The 17,390-nt window shown below is 42.9% G+C and overlaps 1 protein-coding gene across 5 annotated transcripts in view; it reads right to left on the bottom strand.

The window, feature by feature from the left end:
- The window catches only part of grb10b (growth factor receptor-bound protein 10b), a 103,768-nt gene extending 86,560 nt beyond the window's left edge, over positions 1-17,208 (bottom strand). For 3 of the 5 annotated variants that reach the window (XM_080768746.1, XM_080768748.1, XM_080768747.1), the window contains exon 1: positions 17,054-17,208. The gene's annotated coding sequence lies outside the window, so the exon portion shown is untranslated. The remainder of the gene's footprint in view (positions 1-17,053) is intronic. The other 2 variants (XM_080768749.1, XM_080768750.1) reach the window with 1 other exon arrangement.
- Between the last annotated feature and the right edge of the window lie 182 nt (positions 17,209-17,390).

Raw genomic sequence — 17,390 nt, 5'->3', positions numbered from 1 at the left:
TTTACAACAAACACTAAAACAAATGAACATCAACCTACTGTATAATCTACATTAGGAGCTACAGAGTGGTGGACATGCTGCTGTATTAGCAGCACTGGTTGTTGAAGTCCTTCACTAACTTCATGGAGACCAAATACTTACATACTATACATACTTGTCCTCCATTGTTTTTCATGACACCAGCAATGTTTATTTTTTCTTTCTTTTCGCATTTCATAAATACCACCAGAGCTTTACTATGATGAACATAAATAAATAAATGAAACATTACATGTTGCAAAACTCATGCTTTATATTAAGCCGTTTAGGCAGTGAATACGGTAACAGGGCCGATCTGCGGAGCGCATATCTCCACCAGGCTGGGTGGCCTAGCCAGAGCTGTATAAGTGGTTTGCAGCCGTTAAGCTCTGTTGAGAAACAGCTGTTCAACACACCACCTAGGCACAAATGAAGATGCTTTTGTTGGTGTGCTCGCCACTCTATAGAGGCTCCTCAACATGTCAATTCAAAGTTAGGGTTGATTGGACATTATGTGCATGATATATGGTGTTTTTTATTTTCAGCCTCTATCCCACTCATTTTGAAAGTCAATTACATACTTTGGTGTGTCAGAAGTCACAAGAGAAGCCGCAAACTTTATATGCAGCGATCTTGCTCCCCCCCTATAATCTCCCCCTGTCAATGTACTGACAGCAAGTAGACTTGAAAAAAATAATAATAATCACAAGTCGTTAATGCCATAGCGTGTCATGGAACATGGGGAAAAGCTCAAACGTATTAAAATAACTCTAAAGTCAAGTTTCTGACATAGGACTGTATGCACAGTAAAATAGAGTGTTAATTTAACTCAGAGAGTACAAGGGTTCCCTTTGTTCCATTTCTACACTCTATTGAGTTAAATTCACATTCAGGATTTCACTGTGTACCAGCTCTAGAGGGACACCAAACACATGCACCTATATTTTAATCACACCCTTACAATTATCAGTCATTCCAGTGCAGGGATTAGTCCCCCCTAGAGCTCTTTGATTTGACTCCTTCCACATGAACAGTAAACTGAAACCTAAGCATCTCTGACCTTAACAGTGCAATTATCCAAGCGGCATACGCGCACTAGAAAGGGGGACTGTGGGGAGTGCCAGCTGTACCCAGTGGCGAGGTGACCGCATCTGGATTAATTAATGTGATTTCGTTTTACTCAACCTTGCATGAAAGGAGAATGTTAGCCAGTGGACTTCAAACGCAGGAGCTTCATGACAGACCTTTACAGACAGTGCCCCTGCTATTGATGGTGAGAACAAGCAGCGGTAAGCTAAAGACGTTATAACTTATGGTATTTGCCATTGCAGTCAATGCACCAGCCTACTGGTTTTCTGTAGTTGCAGTGGAATGAAAGTGTTTGCTCAATCATTCGACTGTGGGGGTTAACAAGGTGACGTGTGCTTACATTGCCAGGGTCCAGCTTTAACATCCCTGGGTGATAAACCCCACAGAGAACCCTGGGCCTGGGATCATCAGCAGTCCAAGCTATTTAAAGTAAAGCCTAATTGAAGCACTAGCTATTCTAACTATTTCCCCGGACAGATCTCCTCCTTCACAAGTGCTGGTGCTGAATCAGTTGTTGGTGCTGGTCAGCTCAGTAGACCCAAGATGGGTGTTGAGGACACTTACAGTATATTGTTATAACTATGTTCTCATCACAATTTTGGGACGACTAAATAGGAAATCTGAGTACCGGTAAATGAACCCTAGGCAACATATAACAGGGTAACTAAATACATATCAGTAGAGTGCAAAGAGTAGTGCTTCAAAGAAACAAGGATGTAACCAAACATCAAACCTAGCATCTGTCTAAACTAAACATATATAGATTATATACAGAAAAATACCCCATGTAAAAAAAGGCATATTAAGCATATCATTGAATATACGCAACCGATTTGGGTCATATTGCTCCAGTTCAAACTTGATATTATTGCGAGGTCGCAGTTAACTACAGAATCGTGCATTTCCCGTCAGTGTGTTGGTCGGGCATGTGACACGTGACATCATCAGGGATGGAGCACGTGTCATCAATATTAAGCCCATATATGGAGATCCCTGATGTCATCAATATTGGCCAGAAATTCCATATCTGACCTCAAACCTCAAACCCTTAGATCTCCATATATGGAGCTGACCTGTTCTGACATTCCATATGTTGATCCTTCCCCATCCATCCTTCCTCTTCGATGTCTCCGTTTTGACTGATACCATTTAAGCTCTAGACGGGCCTGCCCCAAAGTTATTAGTGCAGCCACGCCAGGCAGCCGGCGAAAACTAGAGATCTCAACAGGCCCGAAAATTAAGATCTTGCCCCCCATGCCAAAGCACCAGCGCTCACCCAGCAGTCTGCTGTCACCCAGGCGGATACGTGCACGCAACCTCGTCTGAGGGGGGCATTTCTGTGAATAAGTACAAGTACGTAAAGTATATAATCAATTTTCCATTATGATTGGTTTTGAGCACTTAATCAGCCAAGTCATCTGCACTCCAAAATGTTAGAAGACCCATACCAATTTTGCACTCTAGGTCCTCGTTTAGCTCACACATTTTTAAGAGTTTATAGACATGTAACACCCGGGAAGTCCACATCTTAACCACTAAGCCAAAGGGATATCCTATGGCTTGGGGGAGATATTAGACTTTTGAGAGGCCATCAGGCTGAGGCTGTGAGCCACTCTGCTACATTCACCTTCCTTTTGACCTCCTCCCACAGGGAAACCTGTCGCAGCACCATTGTAACACCCGGAATCGAACCTGGGACTCCCACGTGAAAGTCCACATCTTAACCACTAACCCAAAGGGATATACCTATAACTCGGGGGAGATTAGACTTTTGAACCACTCTGCTACAGACACATTAAATAAGTTATAAGTAGGCCTATAGTTCCATTGCTGAAGCATTTAAAGAAAAAGCGCAATAAAAAAAGACAGCTCGAGTGTACCGTCTGTGAAATGGAAATATTAAACTTTTAACCTCACATACTGTATGTAGGCCAACTCAAAAATAAATGAGGTCATGTGAGCTACACTGCCAAATGTTCCCTGTAAACTAAGGAGCTGATTTCAACCTGACTGACTATCTTGTTGTCTGAGGGTCTATTAACGTGTCTGCCTGTTTTTCAACTGCCTTCTGCCAGGATGTCTGTGATCTGCCAACCTGTCAATGAAACGGCTTTGTATCTCTAGTGGTTTCTACGTCCTCATATGCACCTTTGTAGAGTTTACACTTCATGTAAACAAGGTGTTATTTTAAGTTTGGGCATAGTGGACAACAAGTCAGTGTAGTAACATAAAAAAACAGGTTGTTACACTTATTTGCACAGTACATATAACAAAACAGCATTTCAGTTTTCAGCTTCATGCCATGCTAAATATTACTAAATGAAAGTTAAGTAACAACAACAAAGTAGACCCCCACGGATAACACCGCGGACCCCCGCGGAGGTCGGCACGGGGGTCCACGAAAACAACTTACTCCCATTTTTGCCAATCAGAAGTACTCGTCAGTATGGTTGCCAGTTTTGCCAACTGTCGTGACAGAAATAAGCATACAACCTCCAAAAACCAGCCAAGCAACTGTGAGGATAAAAACAATTCGAGTTTGGCTGGAAATAAGCGGACTTGGCAACCCACTCATCAGTAGGACTACCGGTGTCGGTCATAGGCATTCTATGACCAGCTTAGCAGCTGGTCAAAAGTTGACACTTTGGCTTGAGGGGGATGCTAGTATTATGAGGTAAGCCAAAATGTTAAATTACTGATTACGGCTTCATCCTCTCTGCGATGATGGTTGGGCTTGGCCTTAGGCGATTTGTGGCACTAGACTAGAGGAAAGGCAATGTCACCAGCATCAGTAGGGTTCATTGAAATTCCCAGAATTTCCCACATTATATAACAAATGATAAAAACATCGTCCAGTGTCAAAACACAAAAATGGAGTAAGTTGTTTTCTATTTTACTGTATTTTAGTTTATTGGAAAACGAGCAACAAATGAGCTATTAAGGCGAAACACAGGTGCACACAGGTGGGTAGAAAACATGAAGAGAAACCGCTGATGGTCTCCTAGCTGGAGTTACTGACAGCCACTGATAGCTTGGGTCAGGTCTCTCCATTTCTTCATACAAAAATAGCACAACTCAGGGTTGCAACAATCAGGGTTGCATTTCCATTTACTTCATCCAAAATGTGGATTTCTTTCAGCATTCAATCATATCATAATGAAATGATAAAAAGGAATTAATGGTGGTTCTGCAGAGATCCAGATGAGTAGCGTTATAATAGCGTCGTTTTATGTCAGTATTGGGATGTCGGTCTAACCCTAACACTAGATTAGTCAGATTTATCGGACTAAAGCAAAACATTCAGTAAATGAATATCGGAGCACGAAAAAAAAAATCAACTGTCAATCACATTTGCACAGTGCCGCAGAATATTGTGTCCGTAGAAAAACTCGGACCAGGGTTGATTTTATTAGTTTTTGCAGCTGTCATTCGCATAGCTAGACATGGTCTTTCACCCGTAGTTTGAGCAGTGCTGTGTCCTTCCAGACCAACATGATCTCCGCTGAGAAGTTGATCATATCGTTGAACACAAAGAACTTTATGAAAAGTGGGTGTGAAAATAGGCAGCCACACACACACACACGTACGTGTGTGTCAAGTGGTTAATCAGACTAATCAATTTAGATGCTTCTCTATTATTTGATTAACCTACATGAGCTAAATGAAGTCGGTTAATGGTTATAAACACTGGTTTCTGTAGACTTTCGGTTAACAACGCAACTGGATGTTACTTAGTTTATATTTTATATTATACTTATTATTATATTATTTGATGTCTATGCCTGCTAACTAGTCTTTTTGGATGTGCAGGAGTCCCTTTTTTTGTCTCATTATGGATGTTACTTATGTTAATTACACTGTGTGTGGTGTCGGACCGGATATGGATCTCTCACTCGGCGATCAAAAAGGCTGACTGCGACCATTACAGCGGCCATTGAATAAAGCATGTTTTGACCAGAAATGCCATCTGGGACAAGGAACTGGAGATAAAGGCGATCAAAAGAAACGGATACAGTGTGTGCACACGCCGACCAAGATGGTGCGCACCATTGCCATTTACACCATGACCTAACAACCAACCCAGTGCTAATGTAAGTAGCATTACAACTTGATCGTAGTTCTACGCCAAAAGCGGGGAATGTTTCATTGCCCAGCAGCACTATTACACATTTGATTGGAGCGGACACAGCTTTAACGTGGAGCCGTTCAGCTCTGCGCAGTCCTCTGTGGAATGCAGAGTGCACATTCTTTCCGTATAGGGTACCGGGTAAAAAAAAAGAAATTGTGCAATACAGCAACCCCCAACCCCCAGGAATGGCATGCATTTGTAGTCCAGTCAGGGAAAAGGGTGGAGCTGAGAGAAAGTGAGGAACATATGGTTGAGTGAGTGTGAGTGTGTGTGTGTGTGTGTGTGTGTGTGTGTGTGTGTGTGTGTGTGTGTGTGTGTGTGTGTGTGTGTGTAACGGCATGTATCTGTATAAACTGGCAACAAGTAAGCCATGGAGGGCGGAAGGGGTGTAAGCATTCATACAACGATTAGCTTCTCAGAGGGCCCCACCCCCTACTGTGCCTTCAGACTCTACGTCTCCCATGATCCCCCCCCCTGCACACTAGGACTGGTGCTACTACACACCAGTGGTAAGCTTCCTCCTTCAGTATCAGAAGGTCAGAAGAGGCCCTTTCTTTCTTGGGGCAGGGGTCAGGTAGAGCGTTTCATCTGCGAAGGCCCGCCACTCTGGCCGCGAGCGTGCTTGACACCACTTATCTTCAAATGAAAGTGTCAAAGGCCTTGGGTTAAAGCCACTGCTGTCCCTTGGGAGCGTGTGTGTGTGTGTGTGTGTGTGTGTGTGTCTGAATGTGCATGCCTGCTTGCCTGTGATGTGCGTGTGCGTAGGACTCTGTAATCGACGCTGATGATCTACACAGTGGTTCCCAAACTGGGGGTGTCCCCAGAATGACTAGCTTAATGTGCAACATTAAGCACAACCAACATTTTCTGTGGTCTGGGCTTTTCCCTGTGTGCAATGAAAACATCTGCTGGCAAATCCTTATGTCATATACGGGATTTGTGGATTATCTGTGGAACTATGTGGAAAATCTACTGAATGTTTTTAGATAAAAATACACAAAAATGAAAAAATTCGCACTTTTTTTTACCATTCATTGTTAGGTATGCCCATATGATGACCACGGATGTGGTCTAAAAGTGTGAAAAACATACTTAATTTCACTAGATCTTTAAGGCCAAATTGACAAATATTACGTAAGAAATAGGCAAACTGTTACGTCTCGCTCCCCATCGACTCCATATCTGAGACCCTCCACTCTGACCGAACGCCCATTTCCATTGACGAGTGACGCCATGCACGTAAGCGTGAGAGGGCTTCCCAGCATCACACTGCTGTCAGGCCATATTCCTCAGCCCCCACCAGTCTCACTCAGCCCGAGCAACTTCCATCTGCTTCCTCCAGTCCCACAGAGGACTCCATGCAACTGGGCCGAATCCATGTGACTTCCAGGGGTCGCTCCGGCTGAGCGCGAGCACCGCCGCCCGTCGGCTATACATGGACTCTGTATGTATTGTGCCAGCTCAGCACACAGTGTTCGCTCCTGTCCCATTCTGCTCCTCAAGGTGTCCACTTCCCGGCCACCAGGGGGTGTAGTTTCATCTACTCAGGGTTTTCGGGTGAGCTGTCTCAATACTACTTCCCAGCCCTGCACCAGTTTTGCCAGTGTTGCCAACTGTCATGAGAGAAATAAGCTAACCAACCTCCAAAAACCAGCCAAGTAACTGAGGAAAAAAACTATTCAAGTTTGGCTGGAAATAAGCGGACTTGGCAACACACTCATCAGTAGGACTACCGGTGTCGGTCTGGTCGTCTACGTTTCATAGGCATTCTATAACCAGCTTAGCAGCTGGTAAAAACTAATACATTATTTTAAAATATATTTTTCATGACATAAAAACATGAAATGAAAGAAAATACTTGCTCACTATTGTGAGCACAGTAGTGTTCACTTTAGTCTCCTCATTGTTTTATGTGAGAGCTCGATAGGCTTACATTTTACATTCTTATTATTTTGATTCAAGTTAATACAAAAATATGGCTATAAATAGACTAGGTTGTGTAAAGTGGCAGGCGTTGTGGGGTGTGTGATCTACGTTGACATGTAGAAGGGGGTGCATGGGCTAAAAGGTTTGGGAACCTACTGTACTGCAGTACAGCTCTGGTCTAGTGATCCCCTTCCCCTCCCACCCCAGAGTTCCACACAATGTATCTATTTTTATACCCGTGACTGGCAACTCAACTTGAACTTGACATTGAAAGGAGTCTAGCTTTACCCAGATTAAAAGGGGACTAAACTAGTAAAACCTAATCCTGGACAGAATTAATTAAGAATCATGTGTTCCTCAGACAGCTCACTGAAGTGAATAGCATAAGCATAGTGCTCCAGTGCTTGCACAATTTGTCTGTGAATCTAGGCACTGTCATACTGGTACAAGACCATAAATTATAAAGAAGCTGAACACAGCATTTCAGAGATTATCACGCTGACAAGTTTCCAGTACCGAGCACTGGCCTGGTTTTTGCGTTGGTGAAATAGGCGCTCTCCCCCAGTCTCTACCAAGCCCCCAGCCAATCCAGTATCAGATTTTTAGCTTAAAAATGTGGCTGAGTAAGCGAGTATGCGACTGTATGTGCAAAGCACATGCATGTGCATTGTGTGTGTACAGTGCACACATGTGGAAGCATGTATTGCAGGATATGGCAATATTTTCTAGAGAGGGGGAGCAAGATCGGGGGGGGGGGGGATTAAACAGAGCATCTCTGTCCTCCTCTGTTTGAATCAGCAGATCAGATGGCGGTCACTCAATCCTCACTAGATGCTCTTGTTGCACATGTTGATTATTCTTTAATTGGCAGCTTTCATTATTTGGGAGCAGCAGCGTAAAGTGGGGCTGTAAGAGGGCCTGATGTCATGCCGGGGGAGGCTGAATAGCAGCAGTCTTTGAGAGAAAGGCCTTGTGGAGACATGGACAGTGCCTAATTGGATGAGGATTACATTGGGTTGCTTGAGAGGACTGGTCTTATGCAATAGGAGAGATGAATGGAGAAGGCTTGGGGAGCCCTGGTGCCTCTGCACAAGCTGGCTGCTATGGTGGCCCAGACTGGCTCTATGAAATGGATTCAACGTCCTCAGTCCGGCGTCTTATGACACCATCTCGTATGACAACCAGCACAGTAAAATCGTCACTGTTAACTGTGAACTAGAAAAATCTGCTCCTTGGAGCAGATGTTTGCAAAAATGTGCCTCCTGGTGGCGCTATAATAGGGCAATGTTAAAAGGGTGGCATTAATTGTTCCTTAACATAGTGGAAATGTGCACGCAAAGTTTCACAGCTGGAGGATGCTGTGTTCGTGATTAGAGGCATTTTGTTCAAAATGGGCCACACCTGCAAAGTTTAGATGTCAACCCAACTACAATGTAATATTTTAAATCAGTCTTGATCACATGACTATAAAGATCATGTGTACCGATTAGCGTGATATTTGGATAAGCTCTGAAAGACTAATATAATATGTTGTTACCCATCATTTGTGTAATCTTCTGGCCAGCAAAAAGTTGTATCTCTTGACACATCTTGACCACTATGACCTGCGACCTAAAATTCTGTTTCACACCCCAGTACTAAATGGTCAAAAACGACAGTATCCACTCACGAGCAAACCGGTCATGATGATACCTTCGCCTGGCTGCAATCACTTAGTAGGCATAACACCCATTATAAATGAGAGATCCCCAAATCTATAGGAAAACAATAATCTAAAAAAAAAAGTGCTATGGGGTATCAGGTGAGGGCTATTATGAAACAAACCCAACACCTCAAATTCTACATTAGAAATTAAATAAAATCCTCGCTGAGGCCTGTAGGCTAACTAAAGTGACAATCAAACAGAGCATGGCACCTTGGCATAGGCCAGGTGTACTACTGGCAAATGATAAGAATGGGATTGCATTGGTTATTTTTACCTGCATATCCATTATTCAATCATCTATGCTATGATGAAGATCTGATTTGCTGCTTTTTTTTTTCGTTTCAGGGATTTTAGCTGTTTTTGACAGTGGGGCGGGGGCATTCAAGCATGGGGCTACTTTTACTAAATGTTATAAATGTTTTTTTACTATAGTCTTACTAGACCCCAAGAAATTATATCTGGCCACAAAAGATCACAGGATGTACTGAATGTGAAGGTAGCCTACTGGGGGGAAGCCACACTGTGTCATAGATATAAATAAATCGCTATAAACTTTGTAAAAAAAGAAATACATATTTAGCCCCATGCTCGAATGCCCCTAAAACGAAAGAAAGCTGAAAAATGAAATCAAAATAACACTCATCTTTTACTTTCTCTAATAACATCCTAAAACATGAACCTTGTGGAGAAAAACTAAAGTTGTCTTTTAAAGGAGAATTCCATACTAGAAGGCTTTCTTACTTTATTTGTAGTTGTTACGTCCCCACCAAAGAGGTCCATGGTGTTATTTTGTGCAAAAGTGCAATATTATTTCCCCTAATATAGGCCCTCAATGGGGGTTGGGTTTTTGTGCTAATTCGCTTATTTCCATCGAAATAATAGTAAAGTGTGATTTTTGAGCAATGGAAATAAGCGAATTAGAACAACACCCCAACGCCCCATTCAATTCAATGCAATTTATTGATATAGGGGAATAGGGGAAATAGCCAATAATGCACTTTTGCACAAAATAACACCTGGACCTCTTTGGTGGTTTAACTACAAATAAAGGTAAGAAAGCCTTCCAGTATGGAATTCTCCTTTAATACTAAGGATACTGTACTTACACCTCTGTGTAGCAGTTTTTATTTATTTATTTACCTTTTATTAGACTTTACAAGTGGTAAAACTATACACAGCAGGAGGGAACACTGTACAAAACAAAATATATTTATAAAAGTATATTTAATAACAATAACCAGTAAGACGCCTGAGGGCGAGAAGCGTGCCTTGTTGACGGCAGACTGCTGGGCGAGTGCTGGCTCTATGGCATGGGGGGGAGGGGTCAAAACAACATGGAATGAATTCTGTACTGGCCATATAAGGAACTGTACCCTGTACACTTGAGTGTACAGGGTTTGATGAGGTCAGATCAACATATGGAATGTCAGAACAGCTGAGCTCCATACAGTATATGGAGATCTAAGGGTGGCAGCGAGGACATTCTCGTTGTACAGGGTTTGATGAGGGCCGAGGTAAGGCCGGGCCTTAATTTTCAGGCCTGTTGAGTTTGTGGCCTCTTGGTGGAGCTATAATAGGCCAATGTGAAAAGGGTGCCATTTCTTTTTACGCCTTGGATGGCAATTGGATGATTTGAGGCATTTTGTTCCAAAAATGTGTTTTTCTAAAATCCACCTGTTGGTGGCGCTATAACAGGCTAATGTGAAAAGGGTGGGATATATTCCTCAGGCTAGTAGGAAAGTTCAAGTAAATTGCACGCTGCGTTCATGATTTGAGGCCTTTTGTTAAAAACGGGCCAATCCTGCAAACTTTGAAAGCCAATTAGGATGGAATCTGAAATATCGGAAATCCGGCTTGAACACATGACTATGGAGATAGTGTGTAACGATTTGCTGTATTTTTGGACAGAATCTGGAGGAGTCATATCATATTGTTTTTCAAAAGTTGGCCGCCTGGTGGCGCTATAACAGGCCAGAGGTTCATCGTTGGCATCCAGGGAGTGTGTGACAGTGTGTGTGCAAAATTTGGCATCAACCGGGTGCCGGAGATTAGCTGTACACAGACAGACGGACAGACGGACTGACGGACGCACACACACAGACAGAGTGCAAAACATACTCTCTCCCCATGCCTTCGGCCTGGTGGAGACAAAAAATAAAGATAAGTATTTAATTTACTCTCTTGCTCTTAGAAATGTTAATAACCTTTCCTGCCTAAAAGAAAAGAAAGAAGGATTTTTTTACTCTCCAGTTCTTAGGAATGTGAACAAACTTGCCTAAAAAATCATATTAACAAAGACTTAGCTTAAGTCCCTAGTCTTAAGTATGAAAGTACACTACTCTTAAGCCCTAATCACATCTACGTCTGGAAATAATACTTAAAAACCAGAGGGTAGAAAATGTAATTATGTACAAGTGAATACATGCATTCAAGGCCAAAAGTACCATTTTCAGAGTGTGAAAGGGAGAATCAGAATGAGTTTTCAGAAATGCAAGAGTGGAAAAAGGCCTCCATTGTTCTCAAGTTTCTGACTGGGAAATATTTCTGTGAAAAAGCCCTTCTTACATTGGTACAGTATCTACCAAAGCCAACCAACCATGGTTTGTTTTGATTTGACATTGCAAATTCCAGCTCTGTATGTGTATGTGTATGTGTATGTGTGTGTGTGTGTGTGTGTGTGTGTGTGTGTGTGTGTGTGTGTGTGTGTGTGTGTGTGTGTGTGTGTGTGTGTGTGTGTATAGATAAGACAAAGTAGAGTTAGAAACAGGCGAACAGGAAGAAAAAAACACTGAGAAAACATAAATGAAAGAACTAGATACGCATAAAGAATGGTACACATACTGTATGTGGTACAGAGATGATATTTTCTGGTATGTCACAGTATATCTACACATCCCCTCTGTACCCACCCACCTCAGTGAACAGCTCCCTGAAACGGTAAGGTGTTCAGTTACCTGCATTATAAAGGCAACATTCTTGCTTCTCACACAGTCTTAGGTTTCAGCCACATTTGGACCCACTCCAGACATTGAGAAACTCAATCCACTGTACACTGTGGTGGTTAGGCAAACAAGCATTGCATCACCTTGGGTCACAAGTGGAAGGTGGTGAGAGTCGGGTTCGTACAAGTCTGTATTTACAGTATGAAGGTGAAGGAGGGGAAAAATAATGATACCATGAAGCTTTTAGTTAAGCACTTATTACTGACTTCAAGCTAAACCAAGATTTGATTACTCAGCTGTAGATGCGCAACTTGACATGTAAAACATTAATTGAGGTGTAATGTCACTGATAAGTGGTCAAATTAGTCAGAATTGTTAACGTGTTGTTAAGTGTAATTACAAACCAAAAATCAAACCCTGCTGTTTGTTTTAGAACATTCCACCTACATGTAGAAACTGAAATCGATCATAAAAACTGTGCAAAACAGAAAAAGAAACATGAAAAATCATATTCTGTGGTAGACTTTAGCTTGACATAGCAGATTGGCATGCTCACAACGTGTCGCAATATGAGCTTGGCAAAAGTAAGGGTGGGGCATGGGCCAAAATATTCTTATCGACCATTGTCGGCACAAATTGACGATATATTCTCACTAGAAAAACAATGTGAGACAGCTCCCCAGTCCTTTAAGCTCAACAACGCGTCGCAGATGCGTCACGTTGCCGGTGTCGGGTAATGAACGCGACTGCACGAACCAAGAAGACGAAACAACAATGTGACTGAATTTCTGCTGCCTTGCCCCAATCTCACTGACCAAAACTTGTTTAGACAACAAAGAATTGTAAAACACACCAGTAAGACGCGCAAACGCGGGAAGCGAACGCAGCTGAGACCCTGCAGATCATGTCTGTCTGTCTGTGTGTCTGTCCCGCTGTTACTGTATATGTGGACCTGGCCCCTTTTGTGCCCATATATGGAGCTGAGTGGACCTGGCCCCTTTTGTGCCCATATATGGAGCTGAGTGATTGCTGATGCAACACACTCCATATTTGGATAGCGGGACAGACACACAGACAGACAGACAGACAGACACACAGACAGACATGATCTGCTAGGTCTCATAGTAAGTGCTAACTGCGTTCGCAATAACTTCCATAGGATATTCTCTTATAAATAAGCTAAGATCACAGGCTAGGAGATGAAGTGAAGTTGAAGCACAGTAGCCTACCTCAGTTTGCAGCAACTATGTGGTGAAACACATCCATCAGAGTTTGCTTTTTACAGTCTTTTTTATATTCAGACAAATAATAAATCGGGCCGCCATCCCCTCTAAGTAAAGGGATTTGCAACGGGTGTCGGACAGCGAGTGAACTCATATTTCAATTTCCAAACCGCAATGATTGATGGTGAATGTAAACATAGGCTGAAAGGTTAATGTCCAGACTTGACAGCAAAAGTTAAGAATCGAGTGCTGTCTTGTAAGATAGGGGGACATGCATTTCGTCATCAAGCTTGGAAATGCACAGCAAGGATTTGCAGAAACTAGAACTGTAGTTTCATTTCGTTTTCGTATATTGAACAAATGTATACAGCTATCAATGGTACATTGTGATAGACAACTAGGAGATCAAAAGCTATTCCCTCTTTCCTCTGCTTTCCTTCACTCGACTCCATTCAGTAGCCTATGGGGAGGGGACTGAGTTTTATAGCCTACATAATGGCAATGAACTTATGTCATATTCATTCATGCAGGACAGGTACAGGACCAGAGGTTGTTTTTAATGGTTCGTCACTCATTAATGGTCAAGCCTGGGTTTGTGCCGCCCCGCAATGCAGACAGCTGCTGCTGTGCATATAGTTTGCTGTACAGGTTAATTGGGCTACATTTGAAGAGTTAGAAAAATCACGTAATAAAAACATTTAACGATTGGAGTTTGGACTCATCCAATCGCAGACTGCCAATATTCGTTCAATCACCCAACCCTAGTCGAAAGGATATTTTCACCGACTATATTAAATGTAGAGCGAAATAAATAGGTCCCTCCCGCTCATTTTGTAAGCCAATTACAGGAAAACAGTATGGAATATCAAAACCCTGATTGACGCTCATTGTCGAGTGGCCCCATCATGCGATTTGAAAAATGTGTGCATGTCTTCCTTTTCCTACTGGCAGTGTGCACAAATGGTTTGACACAGATTGGTGCAGCGGTTTCCGACATTAGCTCCGCACACAGACAGAGACACACACAAACATGGAAGAGAACATAAGCTTTGCCTCCCGGCCTTCCGTCCTGGACTCCTGGCAAAGGTAATCATAATGGGAGTCGATCAAATGTGCCAAAATATGAAACATCTGTGCCTAAAGTCACACGATCATTGAACTTTGAAAACACCTAAAAAAAAATATTTAAATCCCAATTAACTTTACATGCACGGATTGCACGTGCACGCATGCGTGCGTGTAATTGGCACACAAATAATATGGAAAATAATACAATAATTGACTTTGTAGCTTGATAGAGTAAATGGGTATAAGTAGAGACCTGGCACCATGATTAGAGCAACACACACATATGGACAAATGCAAAACCCATCATAGTTATTATTTTCTACTATGTTAGCAGCTTGTATGTATCTAAATGAAAGGGGGACTTGCCCTGCTTTTAGAGACACAGGCAGAGTCAGTTGACTGAAATGAACTGTGCTGTGATCCCCCAGTAGGCTTAGGTTAATGGTGTCATGACATCAGGGAGAGGGTATTAACAGTGTATAGACCTAGCCTAACCAGTGCTGAATGACTGCTGGCTGACGCAAGGCCAAATGGAATGCTGCCTAGGGCAGAACCACAAGCTCATATACCATCACTACCAGATACAAGGACTAACGTTACGCACATTATCTCCGGCTGAAAGCTGAAACAACATTCAAACATGTAAAAGGAACGTTAACCCCCCCCCAGTGAATTACCAGTGCCACAGGAACGGTACTTGGGTAAAGATTGTGAAAGATGCAGACAGAGCTTTAATACTAAAATCCATCAATTTATTTGATTGTATTTTTAATATGACTATAAGCATAGAAGAACACAGCCAATCAATAACCTCCAGAATGGTTTATGAGTTGCAAACCAATACATCTCAGCACATCTCAAGGCTCTAGTCTGTAGCCTACAGTGAGTCAAGTATAGCTTATAGTAAATACAGTATACCGACTATAGTCATGTGCAATAGTCAGCAGCCTTTTGGCAGCTTGCAGTCTTGCAGGGTTCATGCCCCATCATGCCTGTGCTTACTGAGCATGGACTTGAAATAGCAAGACTGGAGCAGAGGGGGTGAAACCACAGCTAGAATGGAGTGAGGCTGTTGCTGTATGCATGGATGTCAGCACAGATAAGAAGGGAAAAGAGGAGGAAATAATATCCTTGGAAAAACAAAACTGTCAGCCCATTTCAAAGACTAGAGTGTGTTTAGTGTCCACATAATGTAACCGTGTTAACATATATTCATAAATAAGTAGAATGGAACACATGGCCCGGCGAGCACCATAGGATGTGGTCTCTGCAGGACGGCATAGCATAAAGCTTAACTTGTTTACGGTGTGGTTGTGATGGAGCTATATCCACTTTATATAAAACCACAATTAGAGGTTGGAGTATAGCAGTGCATGCATGTGTGCGCTGTGCAGTATACGTGTTGAAGAAGGTTGTGTGGAAGGTCCGCTTTGGGCGGAAGGTCAGTGGTTTGACAGTTTGTGCATTACACTGTAAAATCTTGAGTTTATCTCCTGAAGAGTGTACAAAGTGGAACCAAATGGACCCGTAGGTCTCTCTGAGTACACCTGAAGATTTTATCTGTAAGTTTGCGTGACTTTAATGTTCCAAACTATACTCGTCTCAAACAAACAATTCTGGTGGTTTAGTGGAGATAGATACCATTCAAATGAATCAAACGGAATAGTGTGTAAGTTCTTTGTTAACAGGTTTCAAAGTCTTTACATCCTGCAGAGTAAAAAATTGCCTCTACGCCATGCACTCTCATAAAAACAACTCTATTCAAAGTCAAACCATGTTTCAGTCCACTCAGCACAGGGCAGTCTCAGTTATAGCAGATTAATATCTATGCTTGGCTAATAGCCTAAGTCCAAATCAAGCTACGATAACTTTGTGTAGATATAATGCATTGATTCACCAAAGGAGTCTTGAAATTGGGGAAACAGCACTTTGATGGTTTAATGAGATACTGCTAGAGGGTTTCTCTCTCTCTCTCCCTGCACAGTAATTTGTGGGCCTGACAAAAAAACTGCATTAAGCTTCTTGTAAAAAAAAAACATTGAGTATTGACATTCTGATTAGCCCAGGGTTGATGCAGGGACGGGGGGTGGAACAACTCTGGGCATAAGCCTCAATTTGCCTCAAGTCCCATTTTCCATTCTACATTTTCACCCAAAGCCCCAATCGACATTCAAAACACAAGTGGATCATTTAAGGTTTCCAGAATCATCATTTTCGACCGCTATAAAACTTTCTGCAGCATCAACAAAATGTAGGCCATAAAGAGATTGATTTGGAAAAGTACCAAATTACCCCCCCCCCCCCCCCCCCCCCCCCGAAAGCATACGCTGGCGAGGGTAAGGCGAGACCGGTGAAACTCTCAGACTGGGGGGCAAGCGGTGTTTCGCTGGCTGCTGGACACATTATAGCAGACACTACGGTTACGCAATAGTAAACAACCCACCCCATATTGCAGGTCTTACGATCAAAACAATGCTGCATAAGCATAACACAAGTTTGTTGGTATTCATTCAAGGACGTCGGTGCATAGAAACCAAGGCAACACACCCGACCACTCGCACTTTATCAACACGCTGGTTTACTAGCCGACACAATGAGTCTGTAACGGAAGCTTTAAACAGTAGCAAGAACACCGTGATGAGTTACAACAATACCCGTAACATGGTGTAAGACTCGGTTACTACTATACATATAACCAGGTTAACTTATTTGGAAGTTCAACGATTCACCCACTGACACAGAGAGGCACAGAAATTGATCAGCTTGCCACGGTTACGCACAGCGCACACGTGTCTGTGTTTTTCGACCACAAAACGGCGTGTCACCAAAACAAAACATTCGCATTCAACTTTTAAAATGTGCCCAATGAGGAGCCTTCGCAAACGCTTTCCCTTTGTAAACATCCTTTACAAAAAAATAATAATAATCTTCACCCATCAACATAAAATACTACCTTGAAGCCCCGGGGCCGACTGAAGAACGAACAGCGGCAGCCGAGCAGGACGGACGGTGTTGAACGAGGCGAGGGTCGTAGCAGGCAGCGCAGCGCCTCTCTCGCTCAGCCAACGGTGGACAACATTGCCGGAGTGGATATAGAGTAGGAGACGGAGCAGTGGCAGGCAAACACTGCAGGCAGGCAGCTCATCTCATGTGCCGGGGGGCGCGCGCGCGCGCGCACACACACACACAAAGTCACACACACACACACACACACACACGTACCAAACAACTCCTCCCCTCCCGAGTCCGACTAAACCACGCCCAAAGAGGCTCGCCTCATCTCTGCACAC

This window comes from Protomyctophum bolini (assembly GCF_963924005.1).
Source record: "Protomyctophum bolini genome assembly, chromosome: 7".
Lineage (NCBI taxonomy): Eukaryota > Metazoa > Chordata > Actinopteri > Myctophiformes > Myctophidae > Protomyctophum > Protomyctophum bolini.
The sequence above is the reverse complement of the archived record's forward strand: the minus strand, read 5'-3'. Positions and strand labels throughout refer to the sequence as shown.